Raw genomic sequence first — 17,560 nt, forward strand, 5'->3', positions numbered from 1 at the left:
ATTTGTAGAACTGTATCAAAAGCCAACATTGTTTTATTAGTTTAGGGTGTGGAAGGATTAGAACCTCTATCATGTTTTTACTGCTGTCTTTGTACTGTGGAGATTCACCATCTCTATTTGTCCTGGAGTTGAATGTCACTAGTAAAGAAGGTGATGGAAATTCAAAATATTACAGATGTCACTGAAACAGGAAGTGAGGGGAAAACATTCAGTGGGGACACCTGTTATGGTGACAACCAAAGAGGGTTTCCACTCCCTTTTTCTTCCTGACAGGAAGTCAGCGGCAATCTCCTTGATGGGACGCAGAACAAAATGCCTGACAGAGTTTTTACAATCTAACTAAATCTAAAACTAAATATATAGGTTTAAATATACTTAGAATAAAAAAAATCCCTTTTTTTGTTTTTTTTGTGATAGCCTAGTTGTTATTTTCTTTTTTAATTTTTGTTTTTTGGTTCTGTACTTCAGTTTTAAAATGAACGTGTTCATCCCAAAGTAACGACTGCAGCTGGTCTGGCGTGACAGTGGAATTGTAGTGTTCTTTCTGGTTATTCAATAATTGAGGCCCATGTGTACACTAAAGGCGTTGCTGTGGAAAATGTTGTAAAATGCAACCATCCATGTTTAGGAATGCTCTATTTCTACCCCGGCCTGTCTTCCAATTATTGCGATGCAGCAGAATAGGACACACAGCGCCACGAGGAGGGAGAGAGGAGCCACGAAGAGGGAGAGAGGAGCCACGAGGAGGGAGAGAGGAGCGGGCAGCACACAATGAAGATAATTTGCTGAAGACAATGCTGTGATTTGTTACACTCAATTGACTTTCCTGCGCTCGGCTCGCTGTGACTGTACAGTTTGGTTTTTGTGCCGTTTACTCCTCTACGGCAATTACAGCCATGCATTGAGATGATCTGTTACATTTCTGTCTCAGTCTATTAATGCCCTGTAATTATCCACACACATGCCTCTCCGTTGTACAATGATCACGATAACAGACTAAACGGGTGGAGAGGGTGACTGGGGGAAGCCTACATTTATTTAGATACCTATATAGCGCAATTTATGCAGCGCTGTACATACACGATATTGCCAAAAGTATTGGGACGCCTGCCTTTCCACGCACATGGACTTTAATGGCATCCCAGTCTTAGTCCGTAGGATTCAATATTGAGTTGGCCCACCCTTTGCAGCTATAACAGCTTCAACTCTTCTGGGAAGGCTGTCCACAAGGTTTAGGAGTGTGTCTATGGGAAGGTTTGACCATTCTTCCAGAAGCACATTTGTGAGGTCAGGCAGTGATGTCAGACAAGAAGGCCTGGATCACAGTCTCCACTCTAATTCATCCCAAAGGTGTTCTATCGGGTTGAGGTCAGGACTCTCCAGGCCAGTCAAGTTCCTCCACCCCAAACTCACTCCCCATGTCTTTATGGACCTTGCTTTGTGCACTGGTGGGCAGTCATGTTGGAACAGGAAGGGGCCATCACTAAACTGTTCCCACAAAGTTGGGAGCATGAAATTGTCCAAAATGTCTTGGTATGCTGACGCCTTAAGAGTTCCCTTCACTGGAACTAAGGGGCCAACCCCAACCCCTGAAAAACGACCCCGCACCATAATCCCCCCTCCACCAAACTACACTTGGCACAATGCAGTCAGGCAAGACTAAACAGGCTGAACTGCTGTAATACTGACACTCAGTGGCTGAATATCTCCTTGCCATGGGAACTCTGCCATACTGAAGTCTCTATCTGCTCAACCCAGCTCTGATGAAGAAGGGAGCACCCTTCGAAACGCGTTAGCCTTCACCCCCCCCCCTTTTTGATTTACCTGTAACCCTGTTTGTATTATGGTTACTTATGCCTGTTATACGATCACTTTGTGAGTATATCTCCTTAATAAAATTAGTCACTATTTATTGAGGTAATGCGCAAGGTTTGTGCGCTCTTTCTTTCATCTTCCTCTACATCCATCGGATTGCCAGACAGAGAAGCATGATTGGTCACTCCAGAGAACACGTCTCCACTGCTCTAGAGTCCAGTGGCGGCGTGCTTTACACCACTGCATCTGCCGCTTTGCATTGCACTTGGTGATGTAAGGCTTGGATGCAGCTGCTCAGCTGGGAGGAAAATTCACAGATGGACTTATTGCACAGGTGGCAACCTATCACGGTACCACGCTTGAATTCACTGAGCTCCTGAGAGCGACCCATTAATTGTTTGTAGAAGCAGTCTGCATGCCTAGGTGCTTCATTTTATACTCCTGTGGCCATGGAGGTGATTGGAACACCTGAATCCAATGATTTGGAGGGCTGGCCCAATACGTTTGGCAATATATTGTATATATGTATATTGTATATTCACATAAATCCATGCCCCACAGCTCTTACGTCTAAGGTCCCTACCTCACATATATACATACTAAGGCCAATTAAAAGGAGACAATTAACCTACCAGCACATGTATACCTTTTACTATTCTCTGCTCAATAACAGGCGGTGTCGTTGGGCTTATTGAGGCCAAATATGATAAGCGTCACTCAATAAGCAAAAGCAACCAGTGAGATTCCAATTTATTGTACTCAAGCCAGGAATTCTGATGGGAAATCCTGATTGGTCGCTATGGTTTATTATGATTTGCTTTGACCATTACCATTGTTCACCTCACCTAGAGACAAAGCAAGCTAAAACCCACTCGGCTACCATGGTCAAACACAATGAGGGGAATTTATCAAAACCGGAGCAGCTGTGCATGGAAGCCAATCAGATTCTATATTTCATTTTCGAAGCTTAACTGGACAAGGTAAGATAGAAGCTGATTGGTTGCCATGCACAGCTGCTCCAGATCCTGGCTGCCCCAATTTTGATACATTTTCTTTATTACAGGTACATATATAGCACTGTCAATTTACACAGAACTTTACATATATATTGTACATTTACATCAGTCCCTAATCCTCAAGGGGTGTACAATCTAAAGTCCCTAACTCATATTATTTAATCATTTATATGGGATCCAATTAACCTAGTAGCATGTCTTTGGAGTGTGGGAGTAACCCACACAGGTACTGGGAGAACATGCAAACTGCAGGTAGGTGGTGCCATGGTTGGGACTTGAACCAATGACCCTAGTGCTGCCAGGTGGAAGTGCTAACCATTTAGCCACTGTGCTGCCCAAATTTCCCCAACTGCATTTTGTTCCTTTAATTTAATTTCCATAAATGAAAATTACTTAGGGCATTAACCAGCTAAGTACAGTTTAATCTAGCTAGATTAGCTATCAAAAGCCTATGAAAATCCTAAAGCTAAATGTCAGCCAATTATTAGCAAATGATGCAGAATATCCATCAGAAGACTATTCCCATTACATTAGAAGATAAAACTGTCTAAGAAAGAGGCATGTGGTATATATGTTGTAACATCAGGATAGTAATGATAATTATGAATGGCTTGAATTACATAAGATTCAATTACATAGTCATTTAAGAGACTTAGGGGTAGATTTTCTAAAAGTGATTGTAAACCTTTACATATACCCGGTTTAGTGACTGGCCTCAGGTGATACGCAGAGATGAAAGGAATCCTCCTACATAAGTTGTACCTGTTTTTCTGCCCCATCTGTCCTGTACTGCCTTCTACAACACACAGATCAAAGGAATTTTTCACCAGCAGAGAGCAGGGGTGGGGATCTGATGTCACACGCACATTGCAGAGCTAGAGCACAGAGCTGAGTTTAGTCTGAAAGCGGACTAGAGGAAAAGTGACACACACCCCTCTTCACAGACTCCAAGAAACATAGAGCTGAGGATATCGGCCAGCTTAAATTGTAAGCTCCACGAGCAGGGCCCTCCTATTCCTTCTGTACTGAAATGTATTGTAATTGTACTGTCTCCCTTATATTGTAAAGCGCTGCGCAAACTGTTGGCGCTATATAAATCCTGTATAATAATAATAATGCTAGGGGGCGGGAGGCTATGGTGTCACAGGGGTGTCAAACTGGTGACCCTCCAGCTGTTGCTGAACTACAAATCCCATCATGTCTCTGCCCGTGGGAGTCAAGCTTGTAACTGTCATGCTTGCAGTGCATAATGGGACTTTCAGTTCCGCAAACAGCTGGAGGGCCACAAGTTTGACACTCCTGGCTTAATCTATTGGAGTGAGTCATGCAGATAGCAGAGAGGGGAGAGACCAGAAAAAAAACAGGCTCATCTCTTTGGATTCAGGTTTGTACACACTATAGTGGGATCTACTTTGTTCATTTTTCGTGTCTGAGGTTTACAACCTCTTAAAGGAAAACAGGCTGTTTACTTTGCAAGGAAAGTTGCACTTTGTAAGGGAATTTGCTCCAAAGCTTAGTGAATACAGTAGAGTTTCACTTTGCAAAGAATACTCGCTCATATGCAAGGAAAATAAATATAAAATTCATTTTTGATTGCACATGATTGGATATCAATGGACGTCAGCACAGCTTCACTAAGCCCTGGGGAAAATTCCCTTGCAAAGTGAACATTCCTATTGCAATTAGTACCTCAACCACTTAGTCAACGATAAGCCTAATTGCAGCTCAAAAATCTGCATTCACTTTGAACACCCCAATAGATTTTCCTGGTTAACAAATGAATCTATTTCGTACAACCTGGAGGAGTATTGGAAGTAGTAAAAGAGTTTTCTAAATAGGTGCAAAACTCTTCAAATCTAAAGCAAATCAACAAAGCTAGCTGATATTTGGGCAAAAGTATTAATTATCAACCGGCATGCACATATGAGGATATTTTGTATAATGCACTTTGCAGAGAGCATATAACCAACATATGAACCACACATAGAAAAATAATATAAGGCTCACTGGATCATAGCAAGGTACATTTATGGGGTTATATCAAAGGGAATTTGTCTCTAAAAAGCACTAAAAAAAACCCAGCAGTTCACCAATACAAGTAACTTGTTTCTGCTGAATTTATCCGTGTCTTGACTAATGTAACTATGTAATACTAAGTTCACTGTAAAGCTTCATGTACACTGCAGCTGATAAACTCACGTTCAGGAGCTGTTCAGCGTTTTTTTCAGCAGCCCCTGAACTCTCCCTAATGTTTTCCTATGTGTCCATGTACACATCGTCGTTTATAGTCGTTTACAGGCAGTTGAGTTTACAGTTGTTTTTTTGAACGCAACAAACTTGCTTTCAGGAGTAGATTTTATCAGCGTTTCAAACGCTTGTAAACGCCTGTAAACATGGCTAACCGCGTTTATAAGCGTTTGGAAATGTTTTTTAACTCTTCCATTTTCAGATGCTGTCCAGAGCCTTTTTTCATCATGAAAAATGCATGCAAAGCATTTTCCCGGTACTCAAATGGACCTGGTACACCATACTTTGAGGTTTCACAAAAATATATTAGACACTGCTGCAATAATTTCTGCACAGAAATGAGCTGGAACACATCCAAAAACCACAAAAAAAAAGACAGCTAATCTCAACAAATACTGCTCTCTCTGTTTCTGCTCTCTATTTCGCTCAAAATGTCTCAAATAGTTCATTTTTTACTGTTTTTCAGTGCATTCTGGGCATTTTGGAAGGTCTCCTGAGGTTATCTTTAAAAAACGCTTCTAAACGCAAACCCTCATAAACGCACATAAACGCAGCCGTTTTTTAACCTACGTTTTCCAGCAGTCAGTTTCCATCGTTCAGAAGTGTTTTCCGAACATCCCGTGTACATGGAGCCTAAATGTTGAATTTAAAGTAATGAATTCCCAAACCCAACAAGTGTCCTGACAATTAAAAGGAAGGCACAAAAACTATTTTTTTTGTACAGCTGAGTACAGAAAAAAATATCCTGAATATAAAAGCTAAGAAACGACTATATTGCTTTCATCTTCCCTACAGCACTACAAATCTGCTTCACTTGAAACAGATTTGGCGGTCCAACCTGTCACTAATACAGAAGTAACTATTATATTTAGGATTTTTTTTTACTAAAATACAGTTTATTTTGTAGAATGCAATAATATCTGATACATCATTGAACTAACAAATATAAATACAATTATCAACGTAATAATAAACACTTATAATTGTTACACTCAAAATATTTAGGCAATAAAGTTAGAATGAAAACAGATGCCAGGAAGATATTCCCAGTAAGGTGACTTTTGACTCCTCCAGCAGCCTCTCTGCATGTAATCAGAGAGGGCTGACAACATCTGTCATTTGATGGAAGATTACTGATGATAATCAAACTAGGAAATTGACAAGTTATCGTTTTTTTATTTGCCTCAATATTTTCAAATTGATCCATCTGCTCCATGGAGAATTGTGCAATTTAGGCAATCCAAAATTGTATGATGCTCTTCAAGCCGCATGCTATGCAACCATAAATCCAGGCATTAGAGAAAATTCACCTGGTCTTCCAAGTTCACATAGAACAGCGAGTTCTGTTTCAGAATGTAGAAAAAGCTTAAAGCTTCATATGCACGGGCGTATTAAAATACTCCTATCCAGGAGCTGGCGGAAAAATCCAGTGCAAAAAATGCTTGTTTTGGCATTTAATTACGTGCATTTTTACGTGTTTACCAGCATATGACATTTAGAAGCACATGTGCGTAAACTCTAATGGCTAAGATATCGATTTATTCTGAATTTATTTATATGCAGACATGTGCGTTTATGCACATATGTGCATAAATTATGCCTGGTTTGATTGCAGGTTTAGGGATTTTTTTTTTGCCCCTGAATGCTGCTCTAAAATTTTAACCTAATTGCCACAAGGTGCATAGACACATCAGCTAATATAGAACTTTATTCAGAATAATAAAAAATGAAAGTGGCGTTTTTTCTGCCCATGTGCATGAGGCCAAAAAATGTTTTATTTCAATCAGTTATTAACCATTATTTTGTGTACCACTGTCATGTATCCTACTACCAGTACACTACTGCCTTTCCAGAACACATCAGCTGAAATACAGGTGGCACCGGAAGGCTGTATGATGTTACAAACCTGGTATGATAAAATGTTTTATTATATTGACTGCTAATCTACATAGGGTGCCAATCTATGGAGACATGAAAATCATTAATATTGTAAAGCGCTGCACAAAATGTTGGCGCCATATAAATCCTGTATAATAATAATAATAATTAACAGCACTCTGAGTGAAATATCTTTTTTTTATTACAAACATAACACAATTTGTGGCAATAAAGAGGTTTGCAAGGCTACATGACCATGAATCCACATCAGTGACCCAACATAGAATTCAGTGATCTGTGGACATGGCTTCACTATCTACTTACCGCTCTGAGCCACTATTTTCCAACAATACAGAATGGAGGTCTACCTTAGTTTACTACAAGCAAATGTGATGCACATGTGGATGCTCATAAAATGCACACAAAAAACAAAACAAAAAAAACAGCCTAATACTATGCACACACAAAAACAATACATTTAGTCAACCACATCGCAAAAGCCTATTTCCGAGTGTATATCCCTTAGCCTCACATATAAAAGTACATATTTTATTTATAACAAAATTGTAATATTCATGTTTTTCTAATTATTGCACTATTAGAAATATTTCAATGCAATGAGTTAAAAAATTAGTAAATAAATACAAATTTTCTGACTCTAAGTATAATAAAACTATGCTATAATTTCACTAATAAAATAAAATAACTCTTAAAAAATGAATGCATAAACTGTTTTGCCACTGAAACAAATACTGTTGTGATCAGGAAGCATCACAATTAAAGACTGTTTTATTTGAAAATGTTAAAAATAGACATTTATTAAAAGAAGCACTCAGCCAGCACAGATGAACATTTTCTAAATCCTCAATCATGTTTAATGCGCATGCGCACCCCCAGCCCCGCTATACGTGCATGTAATCCGAGATGTTTTTGCAGGCCACCTCTGCCAGATATATGTTTCATCAATTTGACAAAAAGTTCAGCCGTCGTGTGCAAATGGGACAAACAGGTGCGAACGTACAGGCACACATGCGCAGTTTAAGCTGCTGTACTTTAATTGATAAAACAGGCAAATGATTGAAATAAAAGTTAGAAAAAATATTTCAAATCTGTTTTTTATTGCTTGCAGTGTAAAAACACATACTATTGCATTTCGTTTAGAACAAAATTTACCTTTTACATGTTTATTTAATTGCCACAAATGACTTCAGCATATCCTCTTATTATTCTTTTACATTTTTTTTTACATTTTAAACATTATAGTGTTAGACTACTACTCATTATACATTTATAATTAAGCACAGACCCTTGTCTATGTTTATTTCATACCAAATTATATATATATATATATATATATATATATATAGTTACATAGTTAGTCTGGCTGAAAACAGACAAAAGTCCATCCAGTTCAACCATTAAAAAAAATATATATATTATGAAATAATTATAGACAAGGGTCTGAGCTTAACTGTACCCCACTCCCTGAATGGAGTGCACACAGTAATTATATGGGGATGAACATCTATGCACCAAACCTAACCATCCATGACAACATGACATGATATGATTGGTTGTGGTTGTATTTTCAAATGGATGACAAACAAATGAACGGGTCCATACTAGGTCAATATTTTTAGACGGTTTTCATAGTTTTTGTATTTTGAAACAAATAATTGTTTTGATACAATACAATAATGTTTTGATACATTTGTGATTTTTCAGGGCTGATTTATAAAAGGATTGCAAAATATTCACCCAGTATCACAAATTCCCTTCAATCATGTGCAGATGAAAATAAGTCAACAGGAATTTGCTTTTCACATGATTGGATAATTGAAGTGAATGAAGGGCTCATGCACACTGCGGCTCAAAAAGCTGCTTTTACATGCATTTGAGCTTTTTTTTTTTATCTCTGCTTTCCTCCATGTTAGCATATGTATCCATGCACACTATAGACATTTTCAGGAATTTGGTGGAAAAAAAAATACATAATTTGTGCATTCAGGAGAGCTTCTGAACATAAAACAAGCTCAAAAGCGCCTTAATGCAGATTAATGCTAGGCATGTTCCCGTGTTAAGGCATTCTGGACGATAGAATGTATTAACGCCAAACGCGGGAACACTCATAAAGGTGTGTGACCATGCATACAAGTGCGCATGCAAACTGCGTCTTTTTACCATCTTTTTGCTGCTGCTAAACTCCTGTAGGAGAACAAAACCTCAATAGAGTACAGCATGCATGAAGCCAAATAATGATGGCAGAAAACAAGACCAAGTGGTCCATTGAGTCTGTCCCATTGTTTTTTTTTTTTTATATATATATATAATCTGAGTATAAATCTGTTTGTCTCATGCATGTTTGAGTTTTCTGTTCTACTGTTGACTGACTCACTACCTCTGCTGGAAGTCTATTCCAAGCATCAACTACTCTTTTTGTAAAAAGAACTTGAACTGATTGTAGCAGTATTAGTGCACTTGCAACAAATACAATTGAGTGCTGTCTAATACTTTTTTTTTTAATTTGCACTAACACCCAACTTTTAGGTGAACCCCCTTCATCAAAGTCTGTACTGCTTGGACCTTGAAGGAGGGAGTAAAGCCTGAATACCTGTCCTGAAAATTTGGATGTTAATGCAAGTAAATTAAGTATCATTGACAGTACTTTGGTTTTTGGTAAAAAAAAAAAAATCTATGTTTCTATAATAGTTTTCACACAATATTCACAGAATATATTGCATGAACACTCTTTATCCCTGATTTAGTAAATCAGCCTCACTATGTATTCTAATGAGCCCTAATTGGAGTATTTAAGAATTTTAAGACTTTCTGAGGATGTGTGTAAACTGTTGGCTCTATATAAATCCTGTATCATAATTATATTATTCACACAATTTATTGCATGAGGATTCGCAACTCCTTTAGTAAATCATCCTCTATGTGTACTAATTGGGGTATTTAACAATTGTGACACTTTCTGAGGATGTGCATATACTGTTGGTGATAACTAAACCCTGTAGAATAACAATAATAGTCACACAATTTATTGCATGAGGATTTGCAACTCCTTTAGTAAGTCAGCCTCTATGTGTACTCAACTCCAAATACATGCTGGTCGGCTAATTGGCTCCTGTCTAAATTGGCCCTAGTATTTGTATGTATGAATGTAATTTAGGGACTTTAGATTGTACACCCCTTGAGGGTTAGGGGCTGAGGTGAATGTACAATATATATGTAATGTGCTGCGTAAATTGATGGCGCTATATAAGTACCTGTAATAAATAAATAAATTAATAAAGCAATGAGCCCTAACTGGGGTATTTAACAATTGTGAGACTTTCTGAGGATGGGCATATACTGTTGGCACTAAATAAACTCCGTACAATAAAAATAATAGTCACACAATTTATTGCATAAGGATTCGCAACTCCTTTAGTAAATCAGCCTCTATGTGTACTCAACTCCAAATACATGTTGGTAGGTTAATTGGCTCCTGTCTAAATTGGCCCTAGTATGTGTATGTCTGAATGTAATTTAGGGACTTTAGATTGTACCCCCCTTGAGGGTTAGGGACTGATGTGAATGTACAATATATATGTAAAGCGCTGCGTAAATTGATGGCGCTATATCAGTACCTGTAATAAATAAATAAATAAAGCAATGAGCCTTAATTGGGGTAGTTAAAAATTGTGAGACTTTCTGAGGATATGCATATACTGTTGGTACTAAATAAAGCCTTTACAATAATAATAATAGTCACACAATTTATTGCATGAAGATTCGCAACTCCTTTAGTAAATCAGCCTCTATGTGTAATCAACTCCAAAGATATGCTGGTCGGCTAATTGGCTCCTGTCTAAATTGTCCCTAGTATGTGTATGTATGAATGTAAGTTAGGGACTTTAGATTGTACACCCCTTGAGGGTTAGGGACTAATGTGAACGTACAATATATATGTAAAGCACTGCGTAAATTGACGGCGCTATACAAGTACCTGAAATAAATAAATAAAGCAATGAGCCCTAATTGGTGTATCTAACAATTGTGAGACTTTCTGAGGATATGCATATACTGTTGGAGCTAAATGAACCCCGTACAATAATAATAATAGTCACACAATTTATTGCATGAGGATTCGCAACTCTTTTAGTAAATCAGCCTCTATGTGTACTCAACTACAAATACATGCTGGTCGGTTAATTGGCTCCTATCTAAATTGGTCCTAGTATGTGTATGTATGAATGTAATTTAGGGACCTTAGATTGTATGCTTGTTGAGGGTTAGGGACTGATGTGAATGTACAATAAGCCCCGTACAATAATAATAATAGTCACACAATTTATTGCATGAGGATTAGCAACTCCTTTAGTAAATCAGCCTCTATGTGTAAATTATGGACCTTAGATTGTACGCCCCTTGAGGGTTAGGGACTGATGTGAACGTACAATGTATATGTAAAGTGCTGCGAAATTGACAGCGCTATACAAGTACCTGAAATAAATAAATAAAGCAATGAGCCCCAACTGGGTATTTACCGACTTTCTAAGGATGTGTTGAGCCCTATGTATGGTTATAGATACTTGTGGTAATGAGGTTACAGACCGTATCCCCAAAATGAATTCCACAAAGCACATACATACATAATCCGATCGCGCTAACGTGATGTAAAAGTAAAACATCGCGGCCGGACCCTCATCGGCACATCTGGCCGTTTATACTCCAGTACTTGCAGCTAAGATGTCAAAATTAAACCACACACATTCATAACAACGTATCATACAAAAACAACGTAACCGGATGGAGTGGATTGCCAACAGTACGGTCAAAATTCCAGCAAGCTCTAACTTTTATTGTTCAGTGGTGAGTGGGGAAGTAATGTAAAGGACCCCGGAGGGCCCAGCGTGGCGGGCGGCAGCCCCCTGCAGCAGAAGGCAGCGCTGTAGCCTCAGCCCTCCGTCCCTCCAGATGAGCCTGCGATGCCTTTGATGGTTCCAGCGGCAGAACAGTCTCTACAGTGTGAGCGGGCCTGGTGATGGATTACACACTGACCCTCCTTCATCCAGCAGCACCATCAACAACCTGCTGCAGCCTCAGCCCCGGATCCCAGTGTGGTTTTACTGTGTTTAGATTGAAGTGGAGCGACATGAAAGGGTGGCCACTATAAATATTTGCAGGGATGTAATTCAGACGCTATTTGTCTGTTCTCCATAAAATACGGCCAGCTGTCTGAATTCCCCAGACTGCTCCACTGTATACTACAATAACATCAGCAGCGCTTGTATTTGTGTAGCCTTTCTACACCGCCGCAATGTGTCAGCGCTATTTATAGAACGCCCCACGGCCTTCTGGGACAAGGTCTGACGGCTGGCGTCACCGACAAAGCGTGGTAACCCACGGCAACCCACGCCAAAACATTCACCGACAGCATGCAGAAGGATAACATTCGGTTGCTATGAGCTACTGCGCTTCGCACGTTATTACCGATCTTTACGCTGCCGGCTAAAGCTCACCACACACGTTACATTCTGATTGTACAATCGCCTTCAGGGCCAGTTCACACTACATGCGCTTCAGTTGCTTTTTTTCTACATCCAAAACGCACAGAAAGCAGGTGATTCACATCAGTGTTTGTAGTTCCAATGCATTCCGGTTGCAGAAAGAAAAAGTAGAACGTGCTGCATTTTTTCTGCACAGAACTGTACTGGAACGCGGTAAAACACATCAAAAACGCACTGGAGCGCACGATAAACGCACCAGAACGCACCAAAAATGCACCGGAACGCACCAAAAATGCACTGGAACGCACATGTCCATATTTAAATTGAAGAAAATGAGAGGGGGAAAAATTAACTGCATTGCATAAAAAATGCACTGGAACGCATCAAAAATGCACAGGAACACTTCAAAAACGCACATGCGGAAACACATCCGGAACACATCTGGACTGCGTTTCTATAATGGTAGTGTGGTTTGGCTGGATACTAACTGATTCGATAATTTAGATAGGTTACCTAGTTTTGGTGGATCTAAAGTAAGCCATAAGTGATGCAATTGATGTAGATGATGTAGATGGGGGAATCCCTCCTGCTGCGCTACTGTGTTCTGCAGGCAGAAGCCTTCGCTGCCACCAGAACACAATGATCAATGCTGGCAGCTATCGCTGCCAGCAGTAATTGCATGCAAACAATCCCACAGGCTGGTTTTACTGAAGTCATTCAATGGATCGACTTCCATACATCCAGCCTGCCCACAAATGGATCAAATTTCGGACGATTCCTGCTGAATTTGATCTATGGCTGGCTCAAGTCTTCTTTCTTACTGTCTTACGGGACAGTATACGCATGGTTTTACCACCCCCCTGACCACCTGCCTATCTACTATCATACAGCCAGAGCATAGCTGTGGAAACAAAATGTTGCTTTCAGTTTTGCTGATGTTGAATGCGACTAATACATTTCTATGGGTGCATACAACTGCGACATGATAGTGCGGCACTTATAGGGTTACATCATTCAGCATAGAGGCAACTTATCGCCTCCTCACCGTCTGCCAAACATCTCTGAGAAGCGATCCAAACATGCATTGTTTTTCAGAGGAGTGGCAGTCCCTGCCACACATGTGAATGGGCCCCAGGGGTCACCATACACACTACAACCTGGTCACACAATCTTTGTTTTAGAAGCTTTAGATTTACTATATCTTTGTAATATCTACCTCATCTATCTAATCAATGTGTATCCAATCAGACAGACCCTGCCCTACATACAGTTGTTGGTAGATTTGAAAAAAGATTGTACAATCAGATTGTGGTGAGCTCAAATTTGACTGTACAGAGATCGGTTAGTTACATTGTAACGTGTATGGAGAGCTCAGTGTTGGCCATACACACTTCAATACATGATCTTTTTTTTTCTGATTAATGTCTCCCAATAGGAGAAATCAATCCATAGCCTACAACCCATTCAATCAATATACCACACACAGGGAAGTAGATTTTTCATCAATAGCTGTAAGATACAATCATTCTTTATCAATTGTATCTCTATCCAATACGCCATCTCATAATCCGATTGATCAAATCCAGTTCATGACCAAAGCATCTCAATGCTGGCGATCAATGCAAAACGATCAATGATTTTCCACCCTGGTTGACTGACTCAGTTTGATCAACTCAGGTCTAAACCGATCGGAAAGGAATTTATGCCAATTCGACTGTTTGCTGATTTGACTGTTTTGATCGACCAATACCGATTTATTGAGGAGCAACAGGTGAAGCACTGTAACCCATAGCAACTGATTCCAAATGACCATTCATTGGAATGACAGCAGTGAACTAAAATCTGATTGCTTGTACATTATCCCCAATGCCACCTTGGAAGACTAAGGGCAATAAGCAATGCTGTATTCCATACCAACCAGTCTGACCACAGGACAACAAATACACGGTTGCTATGGGGGGTTACAGAATCAGGACTGGCGGTCCTATTGAATAAGCTTGGCAGGGCTGTACAGTACCAAAACCAACCAATCAGCAATTGTCTTTCACTGTTACACTTGCTGTGAACTGATAAACAAGATCATTTGATTGGTTGCTGTGTATTATAGCACCTCGGATCCTTGCAATCTTTTCCTGAATAATTCTATCATTTCTCTGCTACTGCTGGTCTCTTATACAGTCTATAGATCATTGCCTGGGCTATAAGGGGCCATAGGTCTGTGGGCTACCACAGCCCTGCATTCAGCCTTGGAGTAGAATCTCACACCTGATATGGATCTTCCTAAATGATCACTATGGCTCCCCTGAGATAAGATCAGCACCCGGGGAGCCCAAATTAGGCATAAACATGCATGCTCCACCGGCATGGCTGAGCATGTTCATGTATGTGTCTGATGGTTACCCGGTACACCCTGACACACTGTAACAGCCCAATATTGCAGCAGCGCCTTCCCCGACCAACAGCAATAAAACCTATGCAAGCCAAAAATAATCACAATATCCTTCAATTACCAGCAGAAAAAGGATAAAAACTGAAATCTCAGTAGTTGCTACAAACAAAAAGTTCCCAACTCAGCCCCAATGCCCAGGCACTGCTCCGTCCACCGCTTAATTTACTGCACGGGACCAGTAACACGTTACTTCTACATGTGACGGCTCTGTGTAGTATGTAAGAAGGGCAGAGAAATGTTTGTGCAGCACTTGTGGGATTTCAAGTCCGGCCAGCATGAAGACGTATTTAGATAACTTGGGAAAGCTTAATGTATTCATGAAAATGCTCTATTTTTATTGGAATCTGCTTCATGCACATAATATATCCCAGAGAGCCCGGCTATCCATGGAGAGGACCCCAGCCTTACCCAAACATCTCCTTCCCGGCACACAGCACTGCCATTCAGGAGACCCACCGACCTTCTCCATACAGAATGTGTCCTTATGGACCCGTATACAGACCACCGACATGTCAATCAACACCCCATACACAATCACTGGAATCTAACAAACACTGATAGAAAGATAGAGAGACAGAGATACATAGACAGATAGATAGATAGATAGATAGATAGATAGATAGATAGATAGATAGATGATAGATAGATGGATAGATAGATGATAGATAGATAATAAATAGAGAGATAGAGAGATAGATGTTATAGAACACATGGATTGATAGATAAATGGAAAGACAGAGAGATAATAGATTAATACAACATGTGGATGCCAGATTTGAAGGAAGGAAGGAAGGAAGGAAGGAAGGAAGGAAGGAAGGAAGGAAGGAAGGAAGGAAGGAAGGAAGGAAGGAAGGAAGGAAGGAAAAAAAGACAGAAAGAAAAAAAGAAAGAAAGAAAGAAAGAAAGAAAAGGTGATGTTATATAGAACACATGGATGATAGATAGATAGATAGATAGATAGATAGATAGATAGATAGATAGATAGATAGATAGATAGATAGAGTGATAGATCAATACAACATGTGGATGTCAGATTTGAAGGAAAGAAAGAAAAAAAGAAAGATAAAGAAAGGTTGTATAGAACACATGGATGATAGATTGATAGTAGAAAGAGAGATAGATAATAGGTTAATACAACATGTGGATGTCAGATCTGAAGGAAGAAAGAAACAAAAAAAGAAAGAAAGTGATGTTATATAGAACAAATGGATGATCGATAGATAGATAGATAGATAGATAGATAGATAGATAGATAGATAGATAGATAGATAGATAATAGATAGATAGATAGATAGATAGAATAGATGGATGGATGGATGGATGGATGGATGGATGGATGGATAGATAGATAGATAATAGATAGATAGATAGATAGATAGATAGATAGATAGATAGATAGATGGATAGATAGATAGATAGATAGATAGATAGATAGATAGATAATAGAGAGAGAGATAGATAATCAGACATATGAGGGTAGATTTTCTGTCCTCATAACAATAAGGCAGATGTTGAACTACATGTCTTAGCATGCTCTGGATTCAAAGAAAGCAAAGAAAAGAAATAGTTTTCCTAGACAGACAGATGTGAGATTCTCTGTCCTCTTAGCTGGAATGTGTCTGTAGAACTATCAGTCCCAGCATGCCCCCTAGCAGTACATGTGGCAGACTGTGACGTCGCTCCTACAGGGGATCCTGCTGTCCTGGCATGCAGTGGAGATGACAGACCTGCAGTGTGGTGCTGTCCCCGGGGTGGAGGTGTATTCTGGCTCATTGATTGGTCCGGCCAGGCTGTCTCCGGTGACCAGTGACCAGGGTGATGCTAATCCCGCTCGTCCCGTCTACTGCCATCCCCCGTGTGAGCGGCACATGTTCCCGGCACCGTCCGTCCTCAGCTCTAACCACACGAACCGCGGCCGCCTCGCCTTCCCTTCTATTTACCCCGCCAGACACTCCGCCGCCCCGCAATGCGCATACTCCATGCGGCTCATGTTTCCCAGCTGGCCAGCCCAGTCCGCGAACATCGTCCGCTGCTGGGATGCGGCTTCCCGGGCGGCGGAGGGGGGGTGGGGAGGCGGGCTGTGCTCTCCTCTCCGTCTATTCTCTGTACACATCGCTGTGGGCACACAGGACAGGTACAGCCCCGGCCAGGAGGACTGCATGGAGGATGTCTGATCACGGCCACAAACCTTGTACCTGAACCCGCTTATATATACCCCTAGTTCTGTCCGTGTATTACACTGAGCCCTGGGGGGACACACTGGGGGGGCTTACTACAACCAGAGCACCCAGAGTCTGGGCATGGCAGCCAATCACATTCTAACTTCTACTTGTTCAGATAAAGTTTGGCAATAACACCTGGAAGCTGATTGGTCTCTATGCAGAGCTGCAACAGATTTTGCACCATGCAGGGTTAGTAAATCCCCCTTCTATGTATCATAGATCTGTGTAGATGATTGCTGGGTATTGCCTCCAGGATCACATATGTAGCTGTGTTATGTACTATTGCTGGGTGCTCCTCATCCCATAATGAACAGTGAGGGACCATAATATACCCCATAGTGTGCCAGGACCCTTATACTTCATATATGTCTTAATCAGGTATCACCTCCTCCCCCCCCCCCATTACATGGCCTTCCCTGAGACCCCTCATTATAC

The 17,560-nt window shown here is 40.3% G+C and overlaps 1 protein-coding gene across 6 annotated transcripts in view; it reads right to left on the bottom strand.

Moving 5' to 3' along the window:
- MKX (mohawk homeobox) overlaps positions 1–16,908 on the bottom strand; it is a 169,966-nt gene extending 153,058 nt beyond the window's left edge. For 4 of the 6 annotated variants that reach the window (XM_089693818.1, XM_089693816.1, XM_089693819.1 and 1 more), the window contains exon 1: positions 16,631–16,908. The gene's annotated coding sequence lies outside the window, so the exon portion shown is untranslated. The remainder of the gene's footprint in view (positions 1–16,630) is intronic. The other 2 variants (XM_089693821.1, XM_089693820.1) reach the window with 2 other exon arrangements.
- Between the last annotated feature and the right edge of the window lie 652 nt (positions 16,909–17,560).

This window comes from Staurois parvus, unplaced genomic scaffold (assembly GCF_062004578.1).
Source record: "Staurois parvus isolate SC_StPar_1 unplaced genomic scaffold, SC_StPar_1.0 ptg000636l, whole genome shotgun sequence".
NCBI lineage: Eukaryota > Metazoa > Chordata > Amphibia > Anura > Ranidae > Staurois > Staurois parvus.